A 20,718-nucleotide genomic window follows, 5' to 3' on the forward strand; every position below is an offset into this window, starting at 1 on the left:
CTTGAAACATTGTATCAACTATACATTTGGGTCCAAAGCTAACTTGCAACATTGTATAAAATATTTTGGGCCCTCAGAGTTTCCCCCGCCAGTGAGCTCGTGACAGACACAGCTGTAGGCTATTTGCGCAAGGGATAAGAAGCATTGCTTGACTTGGGCAGGAGCTCACCAGAGCTGAGTACCGGCACCTCACATTTTTTACTGCTTGAGCTCCTGTTCCTCATAGAACATTAGCTCAAAAGTATTGTGGAGCTCCTGCACCTAAATATAAACAGTACCAGCACCCAAAATGAGTACCGGAACCTATTTCAGTCCAAATCAAGCACGGATAAGAAGTAATCAGGTAGGCCTATTTTATGACGTTTGCACTGGATCAGAGCATTACATTTTTCCCTTTCACACTGACTGGTTATCAAAAGGGAGAGAGCTGGATTTTTTTTTAAAATGCATTGAGGAACTATTGTCATTCTCAGATGTAAAAACAGACTTTGTTTGCTTGCTGTTTTAGGTGAAGAGAACATTAATTTGAGAAGCTCCACAGCTTATTAGTGGTGGTGCGTTAAGCCAAATCAGAAATACTCTCAGATCCCAGAATGGGCACATTTATATGCCTATATTTGCACGCAGGCTAGGTAGCTTATAGGCCTACAGTGCACTCGGAAAGTATTCAGACCCCTTCTCTTTTTCCACATTGTTACGTTACCGCCTTATTCTAAAATGGATTAAAAATAATAATCCTCAATCTACACACAATACCCCATAATGACAAAGCGAAAACAGGTTTAGACATTTTTGCAAATGTATTACATATAAAAACAGAAATACCTTATTTACATACGTATTCAGACCCTTTTTGCTATGACCTCAGGTGCATCCTGTTTCCATTGACCATCATTGAGATGTTTGTACAACTTGGAGTCCAACTGTGGTCAATTTAATTGATTGGACATGATTTGGAAAGGCACACACCTGTCTATATAAGGTCCTACAGTTGACAGTGCACTTCAGAGCAAAAACCAAGCAATGAGGTCGAAGGAATTGTCCATAGCGCTCCGAGACAGGATTGTGTCGAGGCACAGATCTGGGGAAGAGTACCAAAAATATTATGCAGCATTGAAGTTCCCCAAAAACACAGTGGCCTATACCATTAATAAATGGAAGAAGTCTGGAACCACCAAGACTCTTCCTAGAGCTGGCCGCCCGGCTAAACTGAGCAATTAGGGGAAGGAGGGCCTTGGTCAGGGAGGTGACCAAGAACCCGATCGTCACTCTGACAGAGCTCCAGAGTTCCTCTGTGGAGATGGGAGAGCCTTCCAGAAGGACAACCATCTCTGCAGCACTCCACCAAATCAGGCCTTTATGGTAGAGTGGCCAGACGGAAGCCACTCCTCAGTAAAAGGCACATAACAGCCCACTTGGAGTTTGCCAAAAGGCACCTAAAGGACTCTCAGACCATGAGAAACAAGATTCTCTGGTCAGATAAAACCAAGATTTAACTCTTTGGCCTGAATGCGTCACATCTGGAGGAAACCTGGCACCATCCCTACGGTGAAGCATGGTGGTGGCAGCAGCATCACGCTGTGAGGATGTTTTTCAATGGCAGGGACTGGGAGACTAGTCAGGATCGAGGGAAAGATGAACGGAGCAAAGTACAGAGAGATCCTTGATGAAAACCTGCTCCATAGCGCTAAGAACCTCAGACTGGGGTGAAGGTTCACCTTCCAACAGGACAATGACCCTAAGCACACAGCCAAGACAATGCAGGAGTGGCTTCGGGACAAGTCTCTGAATGTCCTTGAGTGGCCCAGCCAGACCCCGGACTTCAACCTGATCTAACATCTCTGGAGAGACCTGAAAATAGCTGTGCAGCGACGCTCCCCATCCAACCTGAGAGCTTGATAGGATCTGCAGAGAAGAATGGGAGAAACTCCCCAAATACAGGCGTGCCAAGCATGTAGCGTCATACCCAAGAAGACTCAAGGCTGTAATCGCTGCCAAAGGTGCTTCAACAAAGTACTGAGTAAAGCGTTTGAATACGGGGGGGGGAGATTTCATCCATATTAGAATAAGGCTGTAACATAACAAAATGAGGAGAAAGTCAAGGGGTCTGAATACTTTCTGAATGCACTGTATATACTTCTATGCGTAATCAGGTGCGCGTCCTTACTCAACATTGACAGGAGCGCTCCAAACAAAAAGAAAATGACTAAATTGAATTGACAGAACACGTAAACGGAATGAAATAAACCAAAACTTGTTCCTCACAAGTGTAGCATAGGTTGTGCGCTCTGCAAACAATGTGTCCACTCCAACAATGAGAACGGTAAGACTGGAATAATAATATATTGAATGGATAAACATAAATTATTTTAACCAAACAAACATTGTAAATTATAAATTAACGTTAAATGTACTACTGGTGATATATGTAATGGGGAAGTGATATACACTAACAATCAAATGCAAACAATTCACACAATTAAGTTATGAAAAATGAATGTGCACATTCTGGAGGGAGAGAGCACATTCTGGAGGGAGAGAGAGAGAACATTCTGGAGGGAGAGAGAACATTCTGGAGGGAGAGAGAACATTCTGGAGGGAGAAGTGTACTGTGCATCTGGGCGCTGCATGGTCAATCCGACGTCTGCATTGGCCATGCAGCATTTACGGTGATATGGCCTCTACAGAAGTCAGGGCATTTATACTTCTTGTAGTCGTGGAAAAGTACCCAATGGTCATACTTGAGTAAAAGTAAAGATACCTTAATCGAAAATGACTCAAGTAAAAGTTACCCAGTAAAATACCACTTGAGTAAAAGTCTAAAAGTATTTGGTTTTAAATATACTTAAGTATCAAAAGTAAATGTAATCTCTAAAATATACTTAAGTATAAAAGTATAAATCATTTCACATTTCTTATATTAAGCAAACCAGATGGCACGATTTTCTTGTTTTTAAAATGTATGTATAGCCAGGGCCACACTCCAACACATAATTTACAAACTAAGCATGTGTTTAGTGAGTCCGCAAGATTAGAGGCAATTTTTTATTTTTTATATATATATTTTTTTTATTTCACCTTTATTTAACCAGGTAAGCCAGTTGAGAACAAGTTCTCATTTACAACTGCGACCTGGCCAAGATAAAGCAAAGCAGTGCAATAAAACACAGAGTTACATATGGGGTAAAAAACAAAGTCAAAAATACAACAGAAAATATATATACAGTGTGTGCAAATGTAGCAAGTTATGGAGGTAAGGCAATAAATAGGCTATAGTGCAAAATAATTACAATAGTATTAACACTGGAATGCTAGATGTGCAAGAGATTATGTGCAAATAGAGATACTGGGGTGCAAAAGAGCAAAATAAATAACAATATAGGGATGAGGTAGAGGTAGTTGGGTGGGCTAATTTCAGATGGGCTGTGTACAGGTGCAGTGATCGGTAAGGTGCTCTGACAACTGATGCTTAAAGTTATTGAGGGAGATAAGAGTCTCCAGCTTCAGAGATTTTTGCAATTCGTTCCAGTCATTGGCAGCAGAGAACTGGAAGGAATGGCGGCCAAAGGAGGTGTTGGCTTTGGGAATGACCAGTGAGATATACCTGCTGGAGCGCAGACTACGGGTGGGTGCAGCTATGGTGACCAATGAGCTAAGATAAGGCGGGGATTTGCCTAGCAATGATTTATAGATGGCCTGGAGCCAGTGGGTTTGACGACGAACATGTAGTGAGGACCAGCCAACAAGAGCGTACAGGTCACAGTGGTGGGTAGTGTATGGGGCTTTGGAGACAAAACGGATGGCACTGTGATAGACTACATCCAATTTGCTGAGTAGAGTGTTGGAGGCTATTTTGTAAATGACATCGCCGAAGTCAAGGATCGGTAGGATAGTCAGTTTTACGAGGGCATGTTTGGCAGCATGAGTGAAGGAGGCTTTGTTGCGAAATAGGAAGCCGATTCTAGATTTAACTTTGGATTGGAGATTCTTTATGTGAGTCTGGAAGGAGAGTTTACAGTCTAACCAGACACCTAGGTATTTGTAGTTGTCCACATACTCTAGGTCAGACCCGTCGAGAGTGGTGATTCTAGTCGGGTGGGCGGGTGCCAGCAGCGTTCGATTGAAAAGCATGCATTTAGTTTTACTAGTGTTTAAGAGCAGTTGGAGGCTACTGAAGGAGTGTTGTATGGCATTGAAGCTCGTTTGGAGGTTTGTTAACACAGTGTCCAACGAAGGGCCAGATGTATACAAAATGGTGTCGTCTGCGTAGAGGTGGATCTGAGAGTCACCAGCAGCAAGAGCGACATCATTGATATACACGGAGAAAAGTGTTGGCCCAAGAATTGAACCCTGTGGCACCCCCATAGAGACTGCCATAGGTCCAGACAACAGGCCCTCCGATTTGACACACTGAACTCTATCTGAGAAGTAGTTGGTGAATAGGGATGTTATCTTGGCAATAGGGATGACCAGGGATGTTATCTTGATAAGTGTGTGAATTTGACAATTTTCCTGTCTTGCTAAGCATTAGAAATGTAAAGAGTACTTTTGGGTGTCAGGGAAAATGTATAGAGTAAAAAGCATATTCTTTTTCTTTAGGAATGTAGCAGAGTAAAAGTTAAAGTTGTTAAAATATAAAGAGTAAATAAAGTAAAGTACAGATACCCAATAAAACTACTTAAGTAGTACTTTAAAGTATGTTTACTTAAGTACTTTACACCACTGACTCCTTGCACTTCGCGGAGCAGTGCAGAGCTGTTGTGAAGGAAGTTGTCAAGGAAGTGAGTTTGTGTTTATACAGGATGTACTGCCCCCACCTACCGTCAACCAAGCATGTCAATGCGGAGCTATACAGAGCCCTCCACATGGTTACAACATTTGGGAGGCGTATGGCGATGCGGTACTGAGCTTGATTTGGCCTCAGCATGCCTCTGGAGGCTCCGTAATTGCGTCACACCCTCCATATGGAGCCTCCAACCACATTTTCTGATCAAGCATAAATTGGCTTTTAGTCTCCGTAATGGATTAGTTCACTGAGATGGGCACATACATATATATACGTACGTTAAATATAACATTAATAATTTAGCAGATGCTCTTATCCAGAGATACTTACAATAGGGAGTTCATACTTTTTTTCGTACTGGTCCCCTGTAGGAATCGAACCCACAACCCTGCCGTTGCAAGCGCCATGCTCTACCAACTGAGCCACATATGCTACTGTTCAACTACTCAACAGACTATCGACCAAACAATCGACCAGTCGACTAATTGGGGTCAGCCCTAATTAGTTGACAAGTAGATTCAGGTGTGCTCGTCTGGGGCCACAACAAAAAGATGTACTGTTGAGGTTACTGGAGGACCACTGATATAGAGCGTGTATACTATGGAATGTTACACTGTTTGAGTGCCTATGGCTAGATGTGTGTGTGAATGCATGCATTTGTGTCTGTGTGTACGCAGTGGGATTTCCCCAACATGCTGTCTAGTTCCTCCAAAAGCTCTATAGAGTTTGTTTTGTGTGCGAGTGTCAGTGTATACTGTCTGGTTCCCCTCTCTCAAGAGTCAGTGCCATGCTTAGGACATGACTCAACAGTAGGAAGGAATGTTCCCCGTCCAAGACCCAATACTATAACACCTCCAACACCCTATGTCCCAAATGGCACCCTAATTCCTATTTAGTGCACTACTTTTGACATCCCTTCAAATTAGTCGATTCGGGTATTTCAGCCACACCTCCAAACAGGTGTATAAAATCGAGCACACAGTCATGCGATCGATCGATCGATAGATAACTACTGAGTTTAGATATCATATCAACACATGCTGTAGATTCTTACATTGGACTGCATGGATACCCTTTACTATGGCAGAATACTCTGCAACTGCTTTAGGCCTGCTGAACAACAACACTTTCACAACACTGCCCATTAAAAAGCTATGTCAGTGTACACACCTTCTACACAAGAAACCCTTCTCCAAATTGACTGTACTGTTTCCAGCAGCAGTGTTACCCTCTAACTGTTTCCATAGATACTAAGTACTAACTAAATAAACACTGAGTCAGACAGGGGGAGGGTGAGACTGGGAGGAAGGGGAACACCATTATAACACACCAATACCACTCCACAAAACCAAAATGCTGCTTTTCAGTTTTTCTGCAGGCATAAACGCAAGTTGCAACTCAAAATAACAGGCATTCAAGTACTCGCCTGGAAAGTGAAACAGTATGGATTTCCAGGCCAGTTAATTGCAGTAGAACTGGGTTGAATACCTCAACACAAAACCAAAACGTTGCTAAATAGCAACAAGTTGACCTATATTCCAGAGCACAGTCTTCATTGTGCTCTACAGAATGTTGACAACAATCAGACAAGAACAACACATCAGTTAATTTATTTACCTCAGCTGTTTGCTAAGTACTGTACACCCCTTGAGGCGTGTCTGGTTCGGCCTGGAAGTTCTAGGGTGGCCTTGTGTCTTATGTAACCAAGTCAATGATTAAAGCCATTATACCTTGTAAAATGACCTGGCTAAAGTTATGACAGGGTCAACGCTACCGTATTGTCACGAGAAACACTATGAGGATATATAAAAGTTATTTTATTTTTGTGAAAGCAGCTATTCAAACTTTGAATGGCCTTCAAGTTGCTGATGCGTTCACAAAAATACAATAAAAAAATTAATAAATCCCATAATGTTTCTTGTGACATTACAGTAGCATTGACCCAAACGCGTCACACCTGAGTGATAAAAGTTAGCCTAAACCAGTGATCAAATTTAGTTAACTCCGCCACAGTGTTGACAGAGCAGAGGCATCCCTGCTATGCAAAGCCAGTCAGCCAGGTAGCTCAGGACCATACAATGACATTTCCATTTACACAGCAATCTCCCTGATTAAGATGGGGAAGGGCGTGTTCATTTGGCATGCTATCCCAAAATGCTTCAGATAGAAATAGAATGAACAGAGCAAACCAGTTGAGCGTTATAGTGTAGCGTAGACGTGTCAGTCCTGTACATCCAATGTCTTGGATTCTGGAGCGCTTGGCGTGAGGTGTGACACTCTATAGATAGAAGTGCTGCCCTTGGCACTGATCTAGGATCTGAGTGACTAACGCTCTCCAGCAGCAACCGGCTACTGCTCGCTCTGCCCCCTGGGATAGCAACAGTCCTCCACAGAGGCAGCTGCCTGCTCCCATCCGTCGCTAGCTGTAACGTTAAATGCTCTACCAAGTTCCAAGAGGACATGCACTAAGCCAACGCAACAACCTTTATCGCCTCTGAGGAGGTGGAAGAGTTATTACAGTGTTTTACTTCTGAGTTGCAATGTCGCATACAAAACATGTGCAGGTCAATCAACTTTCTGAGATTTCAGATAAGGAAGTGGTAGTGAAAAGTGAAAACCTCTGCCCCAATGTTTAATGCATAAGAAAACACTCATTATAATCACACAATGACAAACTGTTACTATGACAGCCAGGGTTTCCAGACTAGAACCTTGGATGGTCCATCTCTAGCTAGATGATGCGCTTCAACAGATGCATTAGACTAAAATAAAAGCTCAACCATCTCTGTTAATGATCAAGTGAATGGCTGCGTTGACACAGGCAGCCCAATTCTGATATTTTTCCCACTAATTGGTCGTTTGACCAATCACATCAGATATTTTTCAAAGCTGATCTGATTGGTCAAAATACCAAATTAGTAAAAAAAAAAAGATCAGCCAAAAAAAAAACACAATCTCTGTATTCCAGAGGCAAAGTGGACCATCTGTAACTCTTCCTCCTATCAGCATATATCCTTGACATCATCTGTAGCCCTGCCACCAACAGATACGATCAGCATTGATCATCTACCAAAGAGCTCTGGTTCATATAATTAGAATTGTAGAGCTATATCCATTCTATTCCATTCATTCTAATTCTTAGGGCTGACAGATGGAGTTGTTGACCCTGCTTTGACCCCATGACCTTGGCTCTGATTCGCTGAGCTGGCCTTTGCGCTCTATACTGTAGTACAGTAATTAACTATTTAAGGGATGACTCCTGCTAGGTACATAAATGCAGTTCACCAGTGTCACTTCAAATCCATTATGCTTACATTGCTCTACATATCGACATGTTCTAGAACTGGTTGAGAGCATACTTTAAAAACAGTTCCAAGTCGTCACAGACTGTAGCCTATACGGTAAATATATGAAGCAAATAGGCCAAATCAGTACTTTTCTACAGAAACAGGTACTGTAGGGTTAGGAATATAATATTATCACGATACTTAGGTGCCGATACGATATGTATTGCGATTCTCACGATTCTCATAATTGTATTGCGATTCGATACTGTGATTTTATTGCGATTTGATGTTCCAAGCATATTGCTCACTATATGTCGGCTGCAGAGACGAGAGAGCATGAGAAAACAAGTTATCAGTCAGGGAAACAAGTGCTGAAAACATGTTGGCTCACTATTTAAAAATAAAATGGAAGCACTAGCTAACGCTACCTACAGATATTTGGAGTGAAATATTGATAGAATATAATTCCAAAATAATATTGCGATATGTAACTATCGATTCTCCGAGAATCACAGCGCTGATAACATAAATTATTGCAGTTGATATGCAGCCATTGTCAATGGTAGAGGATGTCGGCTTCATTGCCCTGATGGCATATTTAGAACTCAGACAAAGATCCCATGTCGAAAAACCATGACGGCATGGATGGAGAAACTGTCCAATGATTGCTCTGCAAGTACAAATCGCAAGCTCTCAAACACCATACGTGGCGTTAACAACAAATTGTTGGACGTCTATGAACACACCGTCATACATCACTGCAACGAGCCTTCGCCTAGATTAAATGAGAAGTAGGACATGAAGTCACATGTACTTACAACTGAGAACATGGAGGAGAGGGACACAGCAGAAAACCTAAAAACGGCATTAATTACTATCGTTGCTGAGTGGATGGGGGACTGCCGTAAAGTGAGCACCGTCTGTTAGGTAGCCAGGCCTGCGGTAGACTGAACTGCATTGCCCTCGTAGCAGTTATACCAATGGTTTATATACATCATTGGGTCATACGCAGGCCAATTCTGAACGCACGTCATTTTATGATGAAGCGAAAAAAATAATAATGGCAGTCTAAACATTAAGAACAATTGTCACATCCAGCTGCGAGAAGTAGGGATGATGAGGGTGCTGCAGCACCCCCTGCAAAAACAGAATAAAAAACAAATATTGATCAAAACTAAATATAAGTTGTTTCTTCACAAAAGTAGTGCACTGGTCTTTACTAGTCCTGTATTAGCAGACAGATACAGCAGTGTATAGTGCCAGCAATTATTATTTTTTTGCAGCAGCAACACCCCCAAACATCTTCCCGCAGCTATCCCTATTAAAAAGCAACTTTTCTGTGTTTGAATGGTGTTTATTTTATTTATTTATTTAACCTTTATTTAACCAGGTAAGCCAGTTGAGAACAAGTTCTCATTTACAACTGCGACCTGGCCAAGATAAAGCAAAGCAGTGCGATTAAAAACAACACAGAGTTACATATGGGGTAAAACAAAACATAAAGTCAAAAATACAACAGAAAATATATATACAGTGTGTTCAAATGTAGCAAGTTATGGAGGTAAGGCAATAAATAGGCCATAGTGCAAAATAATTACAATTAGTATTAACACTGGTGTGGGTGTATACTGGTCATAAAAAATATTCATGAAAGTAAACGGCTGATTGGCCAGCTCAACCAATGAGCCAACCTGATGTCACCTTATATTATACAGTGCCTTCAGAAAGTATTCATACCCCTTGACTTAATCCACATTTTGTTGTGTCACAGCCTGCATTAAAATGTATTTCCCCCCCCCTCACCCATCTACACACACACAGTACCCTATAATGACAAAGTGAAAACAAGTTTAGAATTTTTTTGCTAATTTGTGACCGACCAACTCGATCTTATGTAGCAAAATTTGAAATTGTGTTTTTTTTACATTGGATAAAAGTAGAGACTCAGAGCAAGAACATGTTATATCATACACTACAGTTGAGGAACAATGGGAAAGTAATTCTGCTTTGAAAGTTGATAAACTTGTAACCCCACTTTTGAGAAAAAATTGAATGTTAATTTCTCTACCATAAGCCGCCGCCAATGTCGTTTTAGAGAATTTGACAGTACGTCCAACCAGCCTCACAACCGCAGACCACGTGTAACCATGCCAGCCCAGGACCTCCACATCCGGCTTCTTCACCTGCGGGATTGTCTGAGACCAGCCACCCGGACAGCTGATGAAACTGTGGGTTTGCACAACCGAATAATTTCTGCACAAACTGTCAGAAACAGTCTCAGGGAAGCTCATCTGCGTGCTCGTCATCCTCACAATGGTCTTGAGCTGACTGCAGTTCGGCGTCGTAACCGACATTAGTGGAAAAATTCACACCTTCGATGGCCACTGGCACGCTGGAGAAGAGCTCCAGCGTGTATGGCGTCGTGTGGGCGAGCGGTTTGCTGATGTCAACATTGTGAACAGAGTTCCCCATGGTGGCGGTGGGGTTATGGTATGGGCAGGCATAAGCTACGGACAACGAACACAATTGCATTTTATCGATGGCAATTTGAATGCACAGAGATACTGTGATGAGACCCTGAGGCCCATTGTCGTGCCATTCATCCGCAATCGATAATAGACAGTACTGTGCAGCCGTTTTCATTGACCTGGCCAAGGCTTTCGACTCTGTCAACCACCGCATTCTTATTGGCAGACTAAATAGCCTTGGTTTCTCAAATGACTGCCTCGCCTGGTTCACCAACTACTTCTCAGATAGAGTTCAATGTGTCAAATCGGAGGGCCTGTTGTCTGGACCTATGGCAGTCTCTATGGGGGTGCCACAGGGTTCAATTCTTGGGCCGACTCTTTTCTCTGTGTATATCAATGACGTCGCTGTTGCTGCTGGTGACTCTCAGATCCACCTCTATGCAGACGACACCATTTTGTATACATCTGGCCCTTCATTGGACACTGTGTTAACAAACCTCCAAACGAGCTTCAATGCCATACAACACTCCTTCAGTAGCCTCCAACTGCTCTTAAACACTAGTAAAACTAAATGCATGCTCTTCAACCGAACGCTGCTTGCACCCGCCCACCCGACTAGAATCACTACTCTCGACGGGTCTGACCTAGAGTATGTGGACAACTACAAATATCTAGGTGTCTGGTTAGACTGTAAACTCTCCTTCCAGACTCACATAAAGAATCTCCAATCCAAAGTTAAATCTAGAATCGGTTTCCTATTTCGCAACAAAGCCTCCTTCACTCATGCTGCCAAACATGCCCTCGTAAAACTGACTATCCTACCGATCCTTGACTTCGGCGATGTCATTTACAAAATAGCCTCCAACACTCTACTCAGCAAATTGGATGTAGTCTATCACAGTGCCATCCGTTTTGTCTCCAAAGCCCCATTTACTACCCACCACTGTGACCTGTACGCTCTTGTTGGCTGGTCCTCACTACATATTCGTCGCCAAACCCACTGGCTCCAGGCCATCTATAAATCACTGCTAGGCAAATCCCCGCCTTATCTTAGCTCATTGGTCACCATAGCAACACCCACCCGTAGTCTGCGCTCCAGCAGGTATATCTCACTGGTCATCCCCAAAGCCAACACCTCCTTTGGCCGCCATTCCTTCCAGTTCTCTGCTGCCAATGACTGGAACAAATTGCAAAAATCTCTGAAGCTGGAGACACTTATCTCCCTCACTAACTTTAAGCATCAGTTGTCAGAGCACCTTACCGATCACTGCACCTGTACACAGCCCATCTGAAATTAGCCCGCCCAACTACCTCATCCCTATATTGTTATTTATTTTGCTCATTTGTACCCCAGTATCTCTATTTGCACATCATCTCTTGCACATCTATCATTCCAGTGTTAATACTAATTGTAATTATTTTGCACTATAGCCTATTTATTGCCTTACCTCCATAACTTGCTACATTTGCACACACTGTATATATATTTATTTCTGTTGTATTTTTGACTTTGTTTTGTTTTACCCCATATGTAACTCTGTGTTGTTGTTTTTATCGCACTGCTTTGCTTTATCTTGGCCAGGTCGCAGTTGTAAATGAGAACTTGTTCTCAACTGGTTTACCTGGTTAAATAAAGGTGAAATAAAAATAAAAAAAATAAAAAAAATGCATGGCCCCATGTCGCAAGCATTTGTACACAATTCCTGGAAGCTGAAAATGGCCTGCATACTCACCAGACATGTCACCCATTGAGCATGTTTGGGATGTTCTGGATCGATACGTACGACAGCGTGTTCCAGTTTCCGCCAATATCCAGCAACTTTGCACAGCCATTGAAGAGGAGTGGGACAACATTCCACAGGCCACAATCAACAGCCTGATCAACTACATGCGAAGGAGCTGTCACGCTGCATGAGGAAAATGGTGGTCACACCAGATACTGACTGGTTTTCTGATCCATGCCCCTACTGTATTCCCTGTCATGTGAAATCCATAGATTAGGGCCTAATGAATTCATTTCAATTGACTGATTTCCTGATATGAACTGTAACTCTGTAAAATCTTTGAAATTGTTGCATGTTGCGTTTACATTTTTTGTTCAGTGTATATTTAAGTCAAAACTAACTCCGCCACTCACGAACATTCACTGTCTTCTTGGTTAGCAACTCCAGCGTATATTTGGCCTTGTGTTTTAGATTATTGTCCTGCTGAAGGGTAAATTCATTCATTCAGACTGAACCAGGTTTTCCTCTAGGATTTTGCCTGTGTTTGGCTCCATTCCATTTCTTTTTTTATCCTGAAAAACTCCCCAGTCCTTAACGATTACAAGCATACCCATAACATGATGCAGCCACCACTATGCTTGAAAATATGGAAAGTGGTACTCAGTAATGTGTTGTATTAGATTTGCCCCAAACATAACACTGTATTCAGGACAAAAAAAGTAAATTGCTTTACCACATTTGTTGCAGTCCTACTTTAGTGACTTGTTGCAAACAGGATGCATGTTTTTAGATATGTTTTATTCTGTACAGGCTTCCTTTTCACTCTCATTTAGGTTAGTATTGTGGAGTAACTACAATGTTGTTGATCCAGCCTCAGTTTCTCTCCTATCACAGCCATTAAACTGTTTTAAAGTCACCATTGGCTTCATGGTGAAACCCTGAGCGGTTTCCTTCCTCTCGGGCAACTGAGTTAGGAAGGACACCTGTATCTTTGTAGTGACTGGGTGTATTGATACACCATTCAAAGTGTAATTAATAACGTCACCATGCTCAACAGGATATTCAATGTCTGTTTTTTGTGTGTTTTTTACCCATCTACCAATAGGTGCCCTTCTTTGCGAGGCATTGGAAAACCTCCCTGGTCTTTGTGGTTGAATCAGTGTTTGAAATTCACTGCTTGACTGAGGGACCTTACAAATAATTGTATGTGTGGGGTACAGAGATGATGTCCATGCAAATTATTCTGTGACTTGTTAAGCAAATTTCTACTCCTGAACTTATTTAGGCTTGCCATATTGCTTATTGGACTCAAGACATTTCAGCATTGTTTTTAATTAATTTGTAAACATTTTAAAAAAACATAATTCCCCTTTTAAATTATGGGGTTTGTGTGTAGGCCAGTGAACAAAAAAGCTCAATTTTATCAATTTTAAATTCAGGCTGTAACAACAAAATGTGGAAAAAGTCAAGGGGTGTGAATACTTTCTGAAGGCACTGTATGAGGAAATAGCAAGCACTTTTTAAACAGCCTGCTTGACATACAAGTTTGAGGTGGGGTATTTTTTAAGTTTTTTTTTTTTCTTCTATAATTTATGCTTTGGCCACAAATACGAGTAAAGAACGAGTCAACAACATGATTTGGCTACGAGTTAACAGATTATGAACTTTTAAAAATGAGATTTTCATTGACATCATTATTTTGAGAGCTCACAGAGTTAGAACGACTAGTCTATAGGCCTACATTAGTCAAGGAAACCACAAACAATCATAAAATAATGTTCCTATTTAGCAACATTTCAGTGGGTGTTCTGTCAAGAGAAATTAGTCATTAGGCCAGTGTTTCCCAAACTCGGTCCTGGGGACCCCAAGGGGTGCACGTTTTGGTTTTTGCCTTAGCAATACACTGCTGATTTAAATAATCAAAGCTTGATGATTCCTTTATTATTTGAATCAGCTGTGTAGTGTTAGGGCAAAAACCAAAACGTGCACCCCTTGGGGTCCCGAGGATCGAGTTTGGGAAAAGCTGCACAAAAGGCTCTGCATGGTAAATCTGACTTCTGCAGTAGCCGGCCGTACAGCATTTACTGCGATACGGCCTCTGCACAAGTCAGGGCATTCATACTTCTTGTGCTTTGCAGAGCTGTTGTGAAGGAAGTGAGTATGTGTCAATACTGGACCTCTCCCCCCACCTACCGTCAACCAATCAGATCAATGCGGAGCTATATGGAGCCCTCAGCATTGTTACAAAATTTGGGAGGCGCACTGCGATGCGGTACAGAGCTCAATTTGGCCTCTGTATGCCTCTGGAGGCTCCGCAATTGCGTCACACCCTCCATACGGAGCCTCCGACCACATTTTCGGATCAAGCATAAATTGGCTTTTAGGCTATGTGGGATATTTCCGCACTAGACAAGACATGTCTCAATGAAAATTCCATGAAGTGACTGATAAGGAGTGTGTTACTGATAATTTAAGACAGACCTATGCTGCATTCATATGCTAGTCTGAACTAGGAAACGCGGACATTTCTGACTTGCTGATTAGTTAAACGCTGCACGAGTATAAGTACAACCAGTTAACACATTTCCGACTAGCATGTGAACGCGGCACTATGACTAACCAAAATGTCATCTGACAGGCTAATGAAATAGTCCCGACTAATCCAGCGTTCATGTGCTAGTCAGAACTAGGGAACTATATCCAGTTAGCCAGTCGGATATTTCGGCAACTGACAGAAAAGGTCACCCTTCACCCCCACGACTGCTCGTCTTTCCCAATTTTCTATCTCACCAAATCCCGACCTTGGAACCACAAGGAGCAACTCTGCGCAGCAGGAATGTTCATTCATACCATTGAGAATATTTCAGAAGGGACAGCACGCACCATATAGCCCAAATTGCTTGTTGGAATGTGCGTTTTACAAGTTTAGGCTACCACCACGTCTTTAGGCTAGGCTTCCTACAATTTTAGAATATAAAGAATAGAAGACATGCCAAGACAATCTAAAGTTAGTCAATTAAATGTAGCCTAGCCTAATCAATTAAATGTAGTAGGCCTAGGTCTAAAAATTGTGAAATTAATTCTGATGAGGTTGCCAACTTCATCCATTCCAATTTATCAGCGCAAAGACAATGTTCCGATAAACATTCCATCTTTGGAAATACTCCATGCAAATAAAACAGATTAATCATCTACAGAAACTGAGCTCCGTCCTTTGGACTTGCTTGAAAGATGATCCAAGCAGTTAGTCCCTCCCATTAGTAATTCTATCGAAATGGATATGTTCGCAATTAATTAACACCGCGACCAAAAGCAAGAGACGCGGCGAGAACAGACAACGCTGTCGCTGCAATTCAGAAAGAATAACATGGTAGCCTCCTGCGAAAGCAAAGTAAACAACATTTGGAGATGCCTAAATAGTCAATTGAATACAACAATCGCTTACACTTTCGAGATGAAAACTGCATTGAATGAAATCCAGCACAAGTTGAAGGAAAATATTACTCCGCGGCTTGCTGTGTGAGCGAATGAATGCCAGCGCTGAGGTGGGGAGGCTGGGAGGCTGGGATGCCTTTTGATCCAATGACTCGCGAGTGAAAAAAGCAAACGTCACTCAACCGGCAGTGACGAGATAAAAACAAACAGAAATGTCCAGGTGGCAGGGCCAACCATTTAAGTGTAATAAGAACTGGAGACTCCTTGCAAAATGTCCGACCGGTTTTTCAAGGTAATCCACTCAAGGTCGCCTTAGGTCTTCGCATAAATGTATATGGACCAACATCACATGTGCACTGGTTCTGTTGTTGCCATGGCGCGGTGAGGAAGACTAGGCAGAGGGCTCCTGTACTTTTGTAAATGTTTTGTTGTTTTAAGTATTTTGATTGCATTTTTAAGCAACTATTTGTTTTAATGACTGCTTGAATGTTTCTGAGTATTGGGTGGTTTTGACCAATTGAGTTGCTGGACTAATTGCAAGACAGTTTGTTTTTGGCTTGGCTAGGTAGTTATGTAGCTGGCTATTCAATAATTTGAATGATGCATCAATACAGCACAAGCTTTTTTCCACCTGTGCTGGTTGCATCAATTATATGGACTGCAGTTTGACTGCAGTGTGAGGAGTTGATTACTGTATTGTTGGGTTTGGAGCTTGCAAGAAAGGCATTTCAGTGTACTTGTGCACATGACATAAAACATGTGAAACTTGAGAGAGGCCCGCCTCATAGAGAACTGTTTCCTAACTACTGCCGAGGTGTGGTGGTCTTTCTGGCGTTTATAGCTGCCAAGCATCACCCAGGTGGGTGCTACACTTCAGTAGTGGACTATCCAGCCTACCTACAGAGGAGGAGGAGGAGACAACGAACGAGGTGCCTGATGAAGAGCTCCGGGCTTGTCTAAGTAACTGACTGGTGCTCCTTCTCTGTGCCATCAAAGCTCCCTCCACTTAAACTACTGCCCAGCCTTTCTGAACTGCCTGTCTGAACAACACCTTATCATCTGAATCTGTGGAAGACCATCACCCAAGACCTGCCAGATCTTTACATTTGTTTTGTTTGTTTTTACAGTGTCTTTGAGATTCTCTATACAATAAAAAATAAAGCACTCAGTGCGCACAAGGAGCAGCGCAAGCAGCGACGACATCATCACGTCATCCAAAAACATGACAGACATTGATTGGATGAGTAGAAAATGTTAATATCTTCGTTGTGAGTGATGAAAAAATAATAATGGATGATTTGTGCACAAAGTTGATGACTAAAGTGTGTTATTAGAACTTTTCAAATCTGACTTCTCTATGTGGCCGTCAATGGAAATTGTCTTTCTGGGATGGGCGTCAGTTAAATTGCAGTACTGAAGCAAAGCTGTAGGAGCAGTAGAAACCGTGCGCCCCTTGGGGCCAGCCCAGCAAGGTATCAAGCAGTGTTAGCTCAACAAATGTAATTAAAACATTGCAATTCCGGTAAGACATATGTTGGTGTTCGGAAGTTTAGATATTCGTAATGGGGATTCAACTGAAATTCAAAAAATATCTTTATTAATTAATATCTTTATTAACCCGAAGGGCAATTCTTGTGATTGTAGCGATTCCTATCGTGCACAGGTTAAGAGCAGTTCATGACGTGTCCACATAGAAATGGTTTTCTAGACACAAGTCTTTGTTTGGGTGATGTTCCCATTTAGGCCTATTGCAGAGTATAAAATACGGAGTTCCAATAGGCCTACGTTTGATTACAGTACAAACATGATAAAGAGCGTTCTAGTGAGACATAAGAACCGCATGCTCTCTCCTCTCACCTGTGCTAACACTTCCTGGTCACCGGTTTGTGTAACGTGACCAGTGGCCTATAACCCCATGTGAAAGTGCCCCTACAGGGATTGTCAGAGAGGAAGAGGCGAAGCGAGAGGGTCCACTCCCGTCAAAATCTGCCTTTGAGACAACGACTCCCATTGTTAGGGCGGAGAGAAGAACATCTCATCATTATATACAGTATCTCTGGGATTGTCCATAAGTCATCTATACACTTGAAGTGTATGTGTAAGAGAGAACCTGTACTACTTGTATAAGACGGTGCCACATGTTGAGCTGTGCACACGTACTTTATGCTCTTGACAAGCGGTTTCTTCGGGACTTTCTCTTTTGGGAAGGAACACACACTTTGCATATTAGGGTTTTTCCCTAGCACAGATATTTCCCTACAGTGGTTTAGTCTGCTTTAGTCAGCCTCAATCCTATATTTGTTTACTCAACAAAACAAATGTCCTCCTTTGCATGGCATGAATGACACTTCCTGCCCTAGCCTATTGCTATGACAACACACACAGGGAAAACAAAAATCTGAAAAAATCTGATCTGAAAGGCTAGCTGCTGTTGGGTGGGGCCGCTGCCCTAGCCTACTCTTGGCTTGGTCTAATGGTGGATTACCGCTGCCCTAGCCTACTCTTGGTCTAATGGTGGATTACCGCTGCCCTAGCCTACTCTTGGTCTAATGGTGGATTACCGCTGCCCTAGCCTACTCTTGGTCTAATGGTGGATTTGAGCTCCCTGTGTGCATAGCTATTATTGTGTGTGTGTGTGTGTGTGTGTGTGCAAATCAGAGATCATTCTCCAGACTCACCATGGTTAATCTCCACATACCTGACCAGAATGATTGTCCCCATGGTAACGACACACCCTAACCACCGCCTAATGCAGAGTAGAAACACCCTTAGCTACAGTGGTCTACACACACACACACACACACACACACATAGTGAACTAAGTTATGAATGGCATCTACTTATTAACTGCTGATGTGTTTTGGCGATGACACACAATGTTATCACCAGCAGAAAACCCAGCTAACACCCCACCCACCCTTACAAAAAAAGATTGCAGTTTTGTAACAGCGGTAAAAGTGCAGTAACTGCAGTCAACTGTGGTATTTTGGACGCAGTACTTGCAGCATACTGCAGTTATACTGCACTCTAACTGCAATCTTTTTTCATAAGGGCCCCTATCCCCCCTCATCCCCCATCCCCTCCAACCAACCCCTCCTTAGTCTTTCGTCAGAGCAATGACACGGCATTGTTATCCTCTGTAGCTCAGCTGGTAGAGCACAGCGTTTGTAACGCCAGGGGAGTGGGTTCGATCCCCGGGACCACCCATACACAAAAATGTATGCACGCATGACTGTAAGTCGCTTTGGATAAAAGCGTCTGCTAAATGGCATATTATATTATTATTTATCTATGCACATACGTTACTATTGTTACAAACATTTCTGCATAATCAGACTCCATTTCAATAGTCTATGGTGGCTTCGTTCCTGGACAGGGCCAATAACCAATCAGCAGCCACCACATTTGTGCCACCTATCCTGTGTTCTTTGTTAAGATGCACCCCTTCACCCTAAACTCCTGTGACTGGCCCTAAACTCCTGTGACTGGCCCTAAACTCCTGTGACTGATCAAACACGCTCATCTACAATAAAACAGCCCAAGATCACACAGGTGCCCTGTACACTGAGTGTACAAAACATTAGGAACAACATTAGGAACACCTTCCTAATATTGAGTTGCACCCTCCCCTTTTGCCTTCAGAACAGCCTCAATTCGTCGGGGCATGGACTCTACAAGCTTTCGAAAGTGTTCCACAGAGCTGCTGCCCCTTGTTGACTCCAATGCTTCCCACAGTTGTGTCAAGTTGGCTGGATGTCCTTTGGTTGGTGGACCATTCTTGATACACATGGGAAACTGTTGTGTTCTTGACACACTCAAACCGGTGCGCCTGGCACCTACTACCATACCCTGTTCAAAGGCATTTAAATATTTTGTCTGCCCATTCACGCTCTGAATGGCACACACACGATCCATGGCTCAATTGTCTCAAGGCTTAAAAATCATTCTTTAACCTGTGTCCTCCCCTTAATCTACACTGATTGAAGTGGAGTTAACAAGTGACATCAATAAGGGATCATAGCTTTCACCTAAATTCAACTGGTCAGTCTATGTCATGGAAAGAGCAGGTGTTCCTAATGTTTTGTACACTCTGTATATTGAGGAAAGGTTGCCATCTACAGGTTTAGTGCAGTCACTGCAGTCTAGATTCCAATTCTGCACCACTTCCCCATAGTGATTCTCACAGAGTCAGTGGAGGGTGCTGTTGTACCAGGCCAGTCATAGAATGTGTGTTAGTCTTGCTTGTCAGGCTTGTAGCAGTGAAAGCAGAGATCCTTCACAGCTGCACTTCAGATGTTATGGTCCCTAACTAACCTACATAGTAGCTTGCTTCAGTGTTGAAAACACAATGACATCGAGGCTAAATACTCCTCTCTCTGTAATCAACCACAACCGGTCTATACTGGTCTGTTACAGCTTGTTCTTGAGTAATGAGGATGTGAATGCATGAATGTGTGAGTGTGTCTAGGCTGTCTTCTCTTTCAGCATGTATTAGTATGTGTGTCTCACACAACAATGGAATAGAGTCTAGAGTTTATAGACATAATGTCCCTTTAGTGTAATTATGTGATTGAACTCCATTATGTGTGCAGACATGTTATATCAAACACATGCGGTGAAAGGTTTGCTCTCCCTCTCCCTTTCTTTAACCCCTGCTCTCTCTCTCTCTCTCTCTCTCTCTCTCTCTGTACTCTCTCTTCCCCTCATTTCTCTATCGCTCCCCACATTTTTTCTGTACTGTATTGCTTTCTCCCTTTCAACTGAGAAACAGTGTGCTCCATAATGTTTTCCAGATGTACCCCCCCCCCACTCTGTGTTCTCTGTGTTCTCAGAAGGCTAACTGAAGTCCTGATAGGTTTGCCACCCCGCATACCACGCCACCCCCCTTACTCCCCTCCTCATCTATATGTGAGGTGGTACCCAAAACGTCAAGGGTGACTGGAGTTCCCCCAAAACAGTATTGAGAGACTAGTAAATGCATATTCCTTATGGGTGATCCTCATGAAACCAGCTTTAAA

The 20,718-nt window shown here is 42.6% G+C and overlaps 1 protein-coding gene across 1 annotated transcript in view; it reads right to left on the reverse strand.

The window, feature by feature from the left end:
- The window catches only part of LOC311116042 (oxysterol-binding protein-related protein 3-like), a 34,180-nt gene extending 18,382 nt beyond the window's left edge, over positions 1-15,798 (reverse strand). Inside the window, exon 1 of the mRNA XM_084157371.1 lies at positions 15,711-15,798. The gene's annotated coding sequence lies outside the window, so the exon portion shown is untranslated. The remainder of the gene's footprint in view (positions 1-15,710) is intronic.
- Between the last annotated feature and the right edge of the window lie 4,920 nt (positions 15,799-20,718).

This window comes from Coregonus lavaretus (assembly GCF_964263955.1).
Source record: "Coregonus lavaretus genome assembly, chromosome: 3".
In the NCBI taxonomy this organism is placed as follows: domain Eukaryota; kingdom Metazoa; phylum Chordata; class Actinopteri; order Salmoniformes; family Salmonidae; genus Coregonus; species Coregonus lavaretus.